We start from the raw sequence: 14,997 nt of genomic DNA on the forward strand, positions 1-14,997 counted from the left end.
ACGCTGAAAATATCTCATAGGTACTATTTCTTATACGTGAAAGAAGAATTTGTTATCAAAAAAAAATTACAATAATATCGCCTGGAGACTCCATTCGTCGAGTTCTGTAATCGCAATACGCTTTTAAATGTTTTATAGGTATTATTTCTTCCCGAGTCACTTTACTTCCATCTTCTCATTCATTCATCCGTGAAATGACTAGATTTCGGTCTCAAGATTTGGGTGCCATTTTTTATACTCTCACAGTTTTTATCGGCGTAGCTCGTACGTGTTAGCGGCGGTGATATCGTGAGACACGGAATCACCGCTCTATCGCTGTTCGACTCGGTGGATGAAGAGAAGAGGAAAAAAAGGGTAGAGCGAGGGAAAAAAAAAAAATGGAGCTGAACGGAAATTACGTGTGATTTGCGCTCCAAGGCCGCCCGCTCGGCCCACAACCGTAGCCGCGGAGAGATCAGCAATTGGATCTAGAATCGTAGTAGGCGCAGGTACGTAAGTACACGGTAGGCCTTCACTTAGTTCAGATCAGCACCGAGATATATTTTATGCAACCGTAAATCCGCATGCTAGAGCCTGTCTTACAACCCCTTCCACCTTGTCATTTCAAGGACCCTCCAAGGATCTCTCGTCGGTCTACCTCCGCTATATACAATGTTAGGAACTCTTCGTAATTGTTTTTCTTTTTAATTCGAGTGATATATTTTCTATTCATCCCTCTTACCCTGACCAGTTTCGCGACTGTTATGAAACTGGAAGAAACAAAAAAAAAAAAAAAACCAAAAAAAAAAACATAAAACAAAGAAAATAGAAAGAACCAACTCTGCAACGGTACGGTAAAACTTTTAGTCCATTCAACAGCATCCATATATCTCCGTCGTGACGTGAAAGGACGTGTATACGTGAAGTCTATATACAGCCACCGACCGTTGAGGGTAGTAAACCATGCCTTCAAGAATCACCATTCAAATCGAATAGTCAATATATAGTAAGGAACGTGAGCGTGAAGGATCAGCGAAAGGTATTTGCGGTTACGATCCGACACGGGGATGTATATACGTCGTGTGAGACTTGCAGGAAAAACACATATGATTGTGGTGCAATGGGGGAGGGAGGGTTACGAATGGTCCAGAGGTCGCAGATCATCCTCCCCGGCTGGTTTGCCATCTCGACGTAGCTCACGCTGGGAGTCCTCCTCGTAAAAGCTTCCTGCAGAAGGAAGCACCGGGGGTAGATATCATTATGGCTACTCTCCATCCCTTCCCTTGTACCCTCAGCACTTCGTAGATCGCGGCAACTCATTCCGTCGTCTCATAGAGCGAGCGACTGGATTCAGACCGTCGGGAGCCACTTAAAGACAGAAATTGCCTCATCCATCCAGCGACCCAGACGTGATACCGGGCTTCCGTTTGCTCCTTCGACCCTTCGGTCTTTTCCTTGTTCCCGTGGTGACCTCTTGTTGCGCCTGTACTACTTCCAAGGATTCAAAATCTGCTCGAGATAAAACGCTGCAGCGGCAAGTCTGTTGGAGAACTCGACAGGTTCTCCGGGACAGTTTGCAGCCTGATCTAAAGGACCGAGGATCCTTCTCGAATCGAGCGGACGTCTCAGTCGAAGACTTCATCCACTCGAAATAGTTCAAGTGGACCAAAAATGACCTCGTCCAACTTCGCGAGTGACTCGGACCAATTTAATAACCAACTCCATGCAATTGCGACTTCCGCTTTCGAGTGCAGCGAGGTACACCTTTCTTCGAGTGTGCGTGGTTAAACTTAACCCCTTGAACGAAATGTCTCAGGGCTGAAGGCAGCTCGCCCGGTATTATCAAACCGACTGTGAAAAACACCCACGAGACTCTTTCTCAATGAACGCCTGGAATTTAAACCATTCCACACAAACGTCCGTGAAGACATCCTTGCCCATTCCCCGCAGTCGGTATTATCCTTCGCTTCTGAAGGGGATCCTCGCCAAGACGACGACAAACATCGCGGGCTAAGCACTCGGTTATATAACGCCCGGAAGTGACTGTCTAAAGTAATCAGGATCAAATTCAAAGGAATTATGGACTCAGGGAATATTGATTATTCGGCTGCCATTTCGTTCGCACCGTTTTCGGCTGATCAACCGCAGTTGACTCGTGAAGAGGGCGCGTGAAAAGAATTCCAAAATTTTTCTACAGATATGTTCCTCGCATGTTTGTTTTATGTTTTGATTGTTTTACACTCAAAAATAGATTGAATCGGATGAAAAATTTTGTTCTTTACGCAACTAGAAAAGCTGTGGAATTGGTTGAAATTCTAAATCGAGAAATTGTGACGCAAGGATCTTTTCGAGGAACACCACTTTTACACGTGATTCAAACCGACATGCGACATCGAGGAACTTTATGAATACAATCAATTCAAACGTGTAAAAAAATACTTTTTTTTCAAATTTCACGGACAGTAAACATTTGATGTTCATTAAAAAAAGTTTGGCGTTGGACCAACGTGTCCCCTTTTAGATAGTCGTTAAACGAACAAATTGCCGGCATGGTAATCTGAGAGAAAAGCGATATGTCTCTTCGGCCTCATTTCGGTTGTTGCGAATTTTTCGTTCTTTTCATTTTCGCTTTTTTTTTCTTTTTCTCTTCTTCCACTTGCTTTTCAGAACAAATGTCGTCGAGGCGAGAGCGTCTATTCTCGACTCGCGGTATTTTTTTTTTCTTGCTTTACTTTTCTAACCGACGTACATCAAAGTTTGGCTATTCAGTCCCGACCTTCAGACGAACAGTTTCTTCGCGACTAAATTCCAAACCGAATTCCAACCGAAAAACATTCGCTTGGGCTATGCAGAATGTCTGCGGAGAATTTGTAGCCAGACAATTCACCCAAGCGACTTACAAGGATGTTGAGAGCAAATCGCGTCGTCCACGAAAACCTTATATTATTTTCGGAAATGAAGCTGACAGTCCCTAAACGGTTTAGCCCCTACTATTCCATAAATTTAACGTTATGTGCGGCCGTTAAATCGCTGCCGACGCTACGTGACTCGGAGAAAGCAGTGAAGATGGTGTTATTACTTGAAGCAATGTGGAACGTCAATAACTGTTGAAAAACCTTCGAAACTATTTGGATAAAATATATATATATATATGAACATATATTTGAAACTTTTTTAATTGAAAGAGCCTGAAACTGGTACTTGGTTTGGAAAATGAATTTCGGAATAATAAATACTCGAAACTGTGTTTCGGAGTGATGATGCGAAAAGAGTGAGGAATGAGGTTTTAAATGATTCAAATTTTTCCAAATCCGACAATGCGTGCGTATACGATGTAATCTTACGCATGTAAACACCGCTATTTATGAGTGTCGAAGCAAAGAACCACTCGTAATTTTTCAATCCTTCTAACCGGAAACAGAAACGTGCATGCGGCTAAACGTTCGCCTGTAAAAAGAAATTATTTTTTGTCGTGTCGGATCGTGGCGCCGACAAGGCTGGATCTAATCGATACGTGAACCCTGGACCGCGTAGCAGCTTGCTATAAAAATATTTTCGCTAACGAAAGAAAGTGACCTGGTCCTATTTCGTCAACAACAAAACAGTCTAAGAAGAAGTAGAAGAAAATTAACGGTTTAAATACAGTTCAAATTTAGATGCAGACTTGTATTTGGATTCTTTGAAATTTTTCATCTACACTTTCTCGAGTCTTTATTATAGCCGTGGAAAAGTTCGTCGTTAAACACGATGTGATATTTAGAAATCTAGAGATTGTCTTTTTATTCTGAACAAATTAGCTTCAGGCACACGTAACTCTAACAGTTGAACGCTTGAGACGCTTTTAGAAATTGCTAATTGGTTGAATATATGTAGGAGTACGAAAATAAGGGTGGATGGAACGATAACGGTGCGGTATCTCGTTTTACTGCAGCGAGTACCTACAACATAGGTCTGTACAGCACGAAAGCAATTACACTAAATAGCTAGTCCAATTAACAAACTAATTCTGGAAGTCAGTTTTGCGGATGCTTGTTACGTACAGCGTTATGTAATCTTGAATACACGTTGAGTACGATGTGTACGATTTACATGATTGCGAAAAAAATAAGTTGGAACCAAGTACTCTTGGCCGAAGCAATTTGTTCGGCTACATTCAAAATATCATCGACAAAGGCGAGATTGAGAGGAGAATTGCTGTTTCAGGTGTCGTCGCGCGGCGGAGAAGGACGGCCATCGCGTCTACGAGCTGCCGCTGCAGGGTCACCTTAGATAAATTAATGAAATAATTACATAATTAATTACAGACAATTAGCGCGAAGCTCTACTAATGACGCCTGCTCCTTCTCCCCTCCCCCTCAGCGCCGTACTCGCTTTTCCCCTCCCGCCAAAAAGGGGAGGAAAGGAAGCGAAGGGGCCGCGAAGAAGAGTCTTGCACACCCAGAAAATTATTTTAAGCCCGTAAAATTGGTTGAGCACCGAAGAAAATAAAATACCGGTAGACATGTTTATATACAAATATATGTATATACACAGGGCACGGAGCTCTTTTTCAAAATATATTGCCTTTTCCTTTTTACGGAATTAACGACTGTGGCTTTTAAGCCTTAATGGTCCGAGTCGGGGTTGAAAAAACGGAGGGGGAGGAGAAAGAGATGGAGAAAAAAATAAAATAGAATTTAAAGGAATAAAAAAAAAGGCCAACTACGAGAGGCGAAAGAATGATTTTTTTTTTTTTTTTTTTGTTTTCGCCAAATCCCAGGAGAGGCATGGATCTGAGAGGTATCTGAGAGGACCTGCGACTTTTTCTATACAGGAATACGTGCATCTGATCTAGCATATAAACATGTATCAGGCATAATATATATTCCGCTGTATCACGTAATACAGCCATTGGGGTGCTTTGAACAGATGGAATTGGAAATCCGCACGATTTCCCCGCAGGAAAAGGTGAAAATCTAAGTGGACGAAAACTTACGAGACTCGGAAATTATACCCCGACGCGTTTTTCGTGTTATTATATTATACGAATGAAAAAAGGTAAAATGAATAGCAGAATAGAGTGAAAAAAATAAACAAATCTCGACTCCTTTCACCCTGTTGTATTATGCATCGTGCAGCCACACATTATCACACATGTACACCTCTCGCAGTTTCGCAAATTTCCATTTACATATGCATACCCATGTTTTCTGCCGCATCATTATGTACAACACATCGGGACTGCCTGGTACTTGGACAAATCGTGTATGTGTGAGGGGGGGGGGGGATTTTTGCGTATTACTCGCTCCAGACCCTTTCGCGTGTGTAACTATCGATCTCAAAACGATGTTAATATACACAAAATTGCCTGTGTCACGAACCGTGTTCGAAGGCTGTTAGCTGGACGATTAAATACGGTGAAATTAATATACGTACATCGGGTATATAATTATGTATACATATATATTATACGTATATATGCATACATAATGCCATCCGAGCATCAGCTCGCACTACAGTCAAAACGCACGGTCCTCGCGTAGTTCGATTGAAAATTCTCGATTACCGTAACGACGTTTTTCGCGCGGATCGTTCGACTTGGGGCAAAATATAATGAAAATAATGATAACGATAATAACAATAATCATAATAATTCCGACCGGAATATCGGCGAGAATTCTCGTCGCCGTGACGGTAGGTATACGAGCGAATCGCTCGTAGCGAAGTGGGGTGCGCCTCGCGGAACGATTTGGTGTAATAATGCATCGAAGCTTCGAAGAGCTTTCGCAAAATTGCCGGCACGCCGAGCTCGTAACTGTTATTAGATTGTGTATATGTAATAACGCCTGTAAATACGTAATTTATGTTACGAACGAGGTACGTTAGGGACGCCCGTCGACCTACTGCCGAGAAATATTGAAATCCGAGTACTTTCCCGCTGTTGTCTCTTTTCGAGAAAATAATTGAGGAAGAAGGAATTATGGAACGAAAGAATCAATGGCCGAAGAGTAAAAGGGTAGAAGGATCAGAGGGAGGAGAGGCGGCGTTGTTCGAAATCGGACAATAAAGTTATAGAAGCGAGACTTTGTCACTCTTCGACTCTCTCTCCTCTCCTCCCATTCACCTCCTTTCCTTCCCTTCCTTTTACTCGTTCCTTATACACTTGACATTTGCACAAAGTGAGAAATAATTGAATTCTTCCTATCTTGTACAGATATCGCGCTTAGCCAATTAAGAGCCCTGCAGCCTCTCTGAATAAGGGCAAAGGATCCGAGGACGGTAACTGTACGTTTTCTATATGGGTATTATCTAACGAACACGCACATCGTCCTTCCCCCGGGGAAACTTCGGGGCAATCCTTTTCGGCCAGGACAATAAGATATACGGTATCTGGCCTCCGCACGCGACTTTGTATCCTGCGATAAAAAAAAGAAAAAAAGAAGAAAATTTTCTCATAATTTATCCGTTTATCCGAATAACTTACCAATTTTTTTCAATCTTTTATTATCGCTGATTTATTTCTCGATCGAATCGGCAAATTTGGATCCTTTCTGCTTCGTCCTTGGATATTTCCACCGTTATTATTATTGTTGTTGTTATTATTATTATTTAGTTTACGCACTATTATTTACAGCGATCTCGGATCTCGAGACATTGTTCAAAATTTCAATGACACTGGTTTTCGGAGGGTTCAATCCGAGCAAAGGTTTATTATTAGTCATTGTCGCGAACATTTTTTTCTTTTGCTTTCGATTCTTTTTATCGTTTAATGAAAATAATTTCCGCTCTTTTTACTCGCACTTTATTGTTCGTGACACGCGTGTCGTACACTTGTTATAAACGTCAACGAGACGCACACGTAGGTATCATCATACACGCGGGAATTTCCGGGCACGTGTAAAGTGAAGAGTTTATTTATCTCCTTTCTATAAATCAATTTTTTCCCTCCTGAATGGCGAGGGATTCGCCCGCGCTTCCCATTCACGTACGAAAATTGATTCAATATTTTTCACTCTGATCGAAAAGTTACTTCTTTCCTCCGGCTGTAGCCGGGGTTTCTCTTTTATACAACCGAGAAACTTTTCCACACAGATCGCGTGTGTGAAAAATAATATGTTACAGAAAAAAACAAGCAAATACGAAGTTAGTCGAATGTAATGCACAACTGTTATTATTTATTATTACTATAATATTATTATTATTCGACCGTGTATCGTCTACTTTTCTTACTCCGTTTTCCCGCTGGATCAGTCGATTTTTATAGATCTCCTACACGAACACTGTTTTTTCGCTTCGGCTCTTTTCGTCAAAAGTTTCATACAATGTTTTTTATTTCATCAAATTCGTCTAAAACGACAAGATCGACGACGTCGAGATTTGCGAATTAATTACGAAACATAAACACTTCCGAATAAAATGATATATCTTCAAATTTTATCGACCTTTCAATTAAACGACGTGTTTTACAATTACAGATGAGAACGTGTGTGTGCGTGCGAGTGTATGGCAATTTTTCGTACGATTACCCGCAATATTACGACACGCGACGACGAATATTAAATCGCACACCTACTGCAACGATAACAGTAATTAAAAACTCTTTCTCTCTCTCTCTCTCAATCATCGTTATTGAAAATACATAACAAACATTGAAAAGTACATATGGTTAAAATCACGCACTGGCTATTACAACGCACTTTACGTACGACAAGTAGTTTACATTGTTATAACTTGTTTATCCAGCGATTGTCCGCGTTGCGTGAAATATTATTGCGACAGTAATTACAACTGTAATTCACATGTTGCGCGAAAATTAGACAAGGCTGAGAAAAGCGTTGCAAAAAAATTATCGAAACGAAAGTATAAAGGCGAGAGGAAAAAAAAACGAACAGAAATTCCGTTCGGCAAAATTAAAAACAAACATTAAGACAAAAAAAAAAAAAGAAAACAAAGTGAAAAGCTCCCCCGCCGTGTAACCGTGACGAAAATTCACACAACCGAATATCCACTCTCCGGTTGACGGACAGGTCCGCGTCAAGGGTAGGAAACGGCAGTTTTCTAAAAAGGTTTCGCACTCGCTCTCCTCTCCTCTTCTCTCCTCTTCCCGACGCCCCCCGAACGCCCTCGACGCTGATCCGCTGCAGGGTTGTCTACGAAACGCGATTAAGAGGGTGCCGCGCACGATGCCGGCATCACCTGTACCTCGACCAGCCAGCAACCGACTGTGAGACACACGACCCTCCGAAGCCAAACGGGGTTATACAGTCTCCCAAACCATCCCCCATCCCAACCCCCGGAGGATCGCCGAGAAAGCTTCGACCGGCAACCGCGACGCGGGGTTGCTCGCAGTATCAACTTTTGCACCAACCTTATAAATACGAGTCGCGGCCCAAGTCCGAGGGTGCTGCGACGCTTGAGGGATGCTTTATCATTTTATTCCTCATTTTTTCACATTTTTCTTTTTTCACAACTATTACGTACCTACCTTGCAGGTATATACGTACATGATATACCGAAGCGTGAGAGAAAATCGTACCTACAATGTATGTATATACCTATACGAGTATCACGGGCGAGGAATAAGATTTCCTTGGGGGATTTCCGCCTCTCCCCCATCCCTGTCACCCTGCACCCTGTGCGGAATTATCGAATCAAGACGAATGACTCGTGGAAATGATTGCGTGCGGTACGTGTCATTGCGCGAGGCGTATAAGCGAATTATCGATCGATCCGTGTCGGAGATTCGATTTTTGGACGGAAATTTGGGACATCTGACCAGCGTGTAACGTACAAATAAATAACGTTACGTATGTTTGCGGTGAAAGAAAATCAGGTCTTGTTACGTGTACATGTGGGGTTACTTTTTGCAGGCAAAATATATACAGACTCCCTCCTCTCGAAGAGGGGTAAAAGAGAGCTGCTGATGATGTTTCTCCTCGACACCAAACGCTCGGGGAATAGACCGCGACAATAGGGCGTAAGCGTCGTTTTTGGGGGTGCGCATGAGCGCGACGCCGACGCCAAGCGGCGTCGGTATTGAGTGGCCGCTACATAATATATTAAATATGGCTTTGGAATATTTTTTCACCATCCCCGTGTCCCGATCCCGCCGTTGCAGGACTTTGGTTCGCTTTTCTTTTCACCGAATCTCTCCGCCCGCCCATGTATTATTCACCCACGTACATATCATATACTTATGTATAATATATGTGTACACATACCTACGTGTATAATGTTGCATGTACCTACACGTATGCTTCCACTTCTTTCTTATTGAGGTCCGAATTTTCGGTCTAGGCTGCAGCTTTTTTCCGACCTCCCAAAGGGCCGTGACGCCGACGACGACATTCTTTACCGTTTTCCCCTTGTTTATGTCAATATTAAAACAAGTCCTAGATATACAGGTGGGTATATACCGTAAGCATCGCTGTTAAGCCCGCCGAGTAGCGGTTGAAGAAAAGCTCCGGTAAGACGAGGGACGGGTTTTTCATGTTTTTTCTCTTACTACGGTCATTTACTTCAACGCCGGTCTTGAGGCAGGTGTATAATAATCTACGTGGCTGTATCCAAAAAAAAAAAAAAAAACCAAGTAAAACAACATCACCACAATTTTATGTGTAATACTTTCGGATTATCGTCGGATGTGGCACTTAATTTGAAAATGCGAGTAAATTCTGACGAGGTCTTTTAATCCGAAAGGGGCCCCCGGCGAAAGCTTAGCTCCAAATTGGTTAATTTTGAAAATGATTAATTTAACGACTGCAGCGTAATTTATGGTATTCACGTATTGTACACGTATACGTATATTTATTGTATTATAATAAACAACGCGAGAAATACCATCGACAATATTATCCCTCACGAGATCCGATATCGAAAACGTATAAACGTCGACGAAAGTGTTTCGTTACTCGGTGATCAATTCTCGCTTTGACCTAGGCCCTGTTTTATGTCCGCTTAGAAGTATGTGATACATCTACGTACAGCGGAGTGTTTTTTTTTTATTTTTATTTTCGACCCTTCAGAATTTCGACCCACAGCTTGGTTCCAAATAAATTCATGATTAAAAATCTCCTCCAAAGCGGTGATCTCTATCTCAATCGTAAATTTCCGTGCAAGAGCTGTGAAGTTTGTCACTTAAAATGCACCCGTTTTCACTTAATTTCTATTCCTTTCTATGTCAGATGTGCCAGAATTAGAATTTGACTTTTTTGCGAGTTTGATATCAGTGGACTACTGACATAAAATGCTTCAATGACCATGCTAATATTTTTCATCAAATAGTAGCATCGGTTCTCATTGATTTCTTACGCTTGTAGATTTTTTTGCAAATAATCAGTCCCACGATCAAATATAAGTTTACTGAAACTTCAGTAAAGGAGTGTATGTTTTAAATGTCAAATTTCACAGACCTTGCGATAGGATTTACGATGGCGATAGAGAACTTGTGCTTTTCAGGATATTACTATATATTTATTTGGCACCAATTTAGGGTGGCATTCCGGTCAAATTTTGAAAAAGTTCCTTAACCAGGACCACCCTAATGTAGGTACAGGATGAAGGAGATCCACGTAAATTCGATGATCGCTGCTGATTTCATCACAATATTAATATAAATTCATACGATTCAAGAGATGAATTGCGGACTACAATATCCGTATCATTGAAAACTCATACTCTTGAGAAGAAGTTTTTTGACAGATTTATATCTTAGTAAGAATAATATTAACCATAATAATAATAATAATAATAACAACAATTATTGCAAGAAGTGACGCGTTCCTTCTGCTTGCCGCAAGATATGTACGACCCAGAAAGACTTATTCGGCAGCTGCTATGCTAGCGGGCTGTACAGAAGAAGCCGCTGTGAATATAAATTAAATTACAAATTCAATCATTCCTTGCGCAACTTTCTCGCGAGTTATATAATAAAAGAAGAAATAGTCCCCCCCCCCCCCCCCCCCCCCCCCAATGAACAGCTTTAGAAAAAGCACCGCTCTCCTCGTCCTCATTTCTTACATACATCCGGCATTTTACCTGGATTAATACAGATATATAGATAGAGAGGGGGTGAATAGAAGGAAATAAAAGAAGAATACTTCACTTTAATCTCGTTGCTGAAAATGATGTAGATATAATTTGAAACTAATATATTATGCAATATCTGTTCGAATTCGCGAGTTTAATGACAATACGATAAAAATTATATGGTGTGGCGAATTACCGTCGTCGTATATAGCGAAAACTTAATTCCTCTCGCAGAGGAAGAGACGAAGAAAAAAGCAAATTAACTTGCTGAAAAAACATCACGTCGAATCATTTTGGTCACACAGAATCACCGTAGGTACTAATTTCATCCACCGTCAAAGCGGAGCCGTATTTTTTTCCCTACGGCTCTCGTTTCGAGACGGGTGTAATTTGAAAATCCGTGTGATTTCTGCGCATAACGTCAAATCGACGTTACCAAATGTCACCTCAAACCTGCCTGCGTATCTAGCGGAATTACGCGACACGCGATTCGACGCTTTGCCAACAATAATTTCCACGTCCAGCCCATAACGGTCGTCCGGACGATAGTGAGAGAAATAAACACCCGGCGTAATTCCGCTATATATAATACAAACGAGGTCCTCTCTCCTGAATCGCAGAGAGTGAGTAAAATTCGACGTTTCGTTTGGATTGTTACAAATACCTCCACGGTGCAGCCGACCGACCCAACAACTTTCCTTTATAGATTTTCACGCGTCACGTGAACCCGGCCTGTTTTATTCCGTCATTATGCGACAGACAGAGCTTGATGCCAAGCGCGATAAATTCATAAAGTCCCAAAAAATTTTCCTCCGAAATGAATTGTAAAAGCGGACAATATTTCACCCGCTTCCCGTTTCCGCCGATCTTGATCGTACGGCCTTTGATATATTTCTCGCACATGCTTAGACGCGGTTACAATACGTCGATCTCGATGCTTATCGAGAAGCGTAAGATACCTTTCATGTAATATCAGGAAACATCGTTCACGCCGAAAAAATAATGTCAGACCTCTTTCGGGAACATCGTGCTTGCCTTTGATTTTGCGAACGGATAAAACCTATCATTAGCCAAAGTGTATTCACTCGGAGCATATAACATGATAGCTGCAGGGTTGAGTGAATGAAAATTGACCCAACTCACCCTCTGCGATAATCATACACTTACTCGGGGGTACTCTGTGTCGCTTTTATATTGCGTTCAACCGTCAAGTCGATGGTTATGCATTATATGTATGCCTCCGTTGTGTGTTGCGAGTCGCAAACACTTGTTAAAATCTACATTGCAGGCTTGTTTGCTCGTTTACGTGATGCCAAGGCTAACCGTTTGTTGCTACCGCAACGGGGCGAAAGGTGGACCAGGTACTGCAAGCTTGTCTGAAATAAGGGCTCTTCTTGTTATGTTTGAATTTTTTCAAAAATATCTGGAGTTCGCATCGTCAAGTTCAAATTTTTTTTTTGTTAGGTTTTGTTGAAAACTCAAACTATTTTTCAAATCGCTCGATATTTGAATATTTCCTTACACCTACAGACTTTCGAAAATTTTATTCGCGAGATCGCAGTCACCCCCAGTCTTTTGAAAACTCGAAAACTCACACAAATTTCAATGAATCTTAATGGAATTTGACAATATTGATGATTTCCGGATCGCAAATTGACGCACCGTCTTTATTCGGGAATAATTCGTACCTTTGTTAATCCTCCAAGGCAAACATGTGTGCAGCCATACGATATGCAGGTGGCGTCTAGGGTTGCCTACACGCAATACTTCGCATACACATTACACTGTTTGACCACAAGCAACGCGGTATTAATTATCGTCGTGTGTTTTTGCGATCGTAGAGATACAGGTGGTGGCGGTTTTGGGTTTAGCGAACCTCGAGGTGGTCTGTACGCAGATTCATCACGATTAGACGGAAGGTGGAGTGAAAGAGAGAGAAAAAAATGTAAATAAAAATAAGAATAAAAATAAAAAAAGAAATTTCAAATTAATGGGAAAAGTAAAAAAAAAATATTTAAAAACGTTGGAAAACCCCGACACGATTACGAGTATAAAAGGTCCGTAGGGTTACCCTTTCAATGTTAGAGTAACTGCTGGGCCGGACGTTGGAGGGAAACAGAAAACGAAAATGAAAAAAGTGGAGGGAACATGGCGGCGTGTTAATCGTGGACTACGATATGAGGCCGGTACTATATGTGTTGCTTCGCGCTTGAAAGTAAAGCTTGATCGTATACATAAAAGCTGCTGAGTCGGTCAGGGAATCAAAAGTATACCTCGGTGTACTTGCATAAATCCCTGAGTTAATCACGCAATGGAGTTGAACGCGTTATAGCGCTCGTTTGCAAACCTGGAATACGACTCGTTTAAAACGGAAGTCGAACATTTTTATTCCTCGTGTAACTATACGACGCGACGCCGCGATTTTCTCTCCCTGTAATAAAAATCTCAATCAAGTGGAACTGCGGTGCTGAAAATAGGCGGAAAATCGAGTCGAGATCGATTTCCAATCCCGAATAAAGAAAGAAAATTTACAAATTTCATTACAGATATATGTCATACCTACACTGTTACGATCGATAGATTGTGGCAGAAAGAAACAATCGCCGATTTTTCCCAGGAATTGGTATGCATCTATGCGTTATACCTATCGCGAAGAAAAACTTGAGCCATTTCTTTCTATCGGCAAAGTCAAGCTTGCGTATTTTTCAGAGGGCTTACGGAATTCTCAGTATTTTTATTGAATTTTTATTTTCGATTCAAGGTCCGGCGCGTGATATATGGTATAATATATAGTCTAATATGCACGCGTGCACATTTCGCAGGGTCTGTAGATAATTTGAACTTTTTCCCTGTACGGCTGAATGGTAAATTTCCTAAGGATTCTTTAATCTAGAATTATATCAGGCGGGTGTGAAAATCCCACGGGTCTGTGAAAAAGTGTGAGGTATACCCGACATTGGTATATGGCTTTCCACTTCGTTTCATGTATATTACACACGCGCATGCATGTACGTGTATATATATAATATATGATACGTTGCACATTGAAAGCGAACGCTGATTTATTTCCAATTGAAGTCGACATGGATTGTCGAAAAAAAAAATTACCTCGTCCTACCGAAGATTGTAGTTGAATGTAAGAAGTAATGTGAAAATTTAAGATCAACTCGTGAAATCGTTGGTTGTACTTCGTACGGCAAAATGCTCTTGATTCGACTGCTTTATCTCCGAATAATAAAATGCTCTCGAGGCATGGAATGAATGGAGGAAAATCAGAGGCGACTCTTCAGTTTCATATAATTGGATTATTTCATGGAATTTCAGTCAATTATTAAGGATTCAAGCGAGGTTAAAATCTAGCTGAATAATATCATTGTATATGTATATTTTACAAATAATACAAATATACAAGTTTTTCCAAATTTATTTCAGTACACTGCACGATGATGAAAACCCGGACTATATTTTAAACAGAATATAATTTACGTGCAAAGAAATTACAGAGAAAAGATTTTTTAAAAATGGCATGAGAAAAGAACTTTGGGCAAAGAAATCAGTCCGACCGTTAAGACCGACTTCAAAGGACTGCATATTCCGTTCTATGTTTGAAAGATTTCTCCGTTACAGACTCGGTTCCATCAGCCCACTTAAGCCTCTGCAGCTAGGCAGTATATATTAATCTATACAGAGAATATTACATATATTTACATTTGATTATTCGCCTACCTTCTGCAGCTGTCCTTACCGCGCTAGATTTGAATCCCAACGTGTTGCAATTATTTATTTCTATGTAAATAGATTTGCGACGAGAAAATTAAAGCTTCCATAGTACGAACGGCGAGAGCCGAATTAACGCGAAGGTAAATTACGATAGTCAAAATCTGACTCTCTTTTGAGTCCAGTGGAAAACAAAGAGACATTTTTAATCGTAAATAAAAACTCGCTGCGCGTCTAGATTGTCCGATGATTTTGCGTTTTTGAATTATTGCAAATTAGCACGAGTAACATAGT

The 14,997-nt window shown here is 41.0% G+C and overlaps 1 protein-coding gene across 3 annotated transcripts in view; it reads right to left on the reverse strand.

Moving 5' to 3' along the window:
* The window catches only part of Dop2R (dopamine D2-like receptor), a 126,390-nt gene extending 118,216 nt beyond the window's left edge, over positions 1-8,174 (reverse strand). For all 3 annotated transcript variants that reach the window (XM_046630984.2, XM_046630983.2, XM_046630982.2), the window contains exon 1: positions 6,443-8,174. The gene's annotated coding sequence lies outside the window, so the exon portion shown is untranslated. The remainder of the gene's footprint in view (positions 1-6,442) is intronic.
* Between the last annotated feature and the right edge of the window lie 6,823 nt (positions 8,175-14,997).

This window comes from Neodiprion pinetum, chromosome 6, assembly GCF_021155775.2.
Source record: "Neodiprion pinetum isolate iyNeoPine1 chromosome 6, iyNeoPine1.2, whole genome shotgun sequence".
NCBI classification, from domain to species: Eukaryota; Metazoa; Arthropoda; class Insecta; order Hymenoptera; family Diprionidae; genus Neodiprion; species Neodiprion pinetum.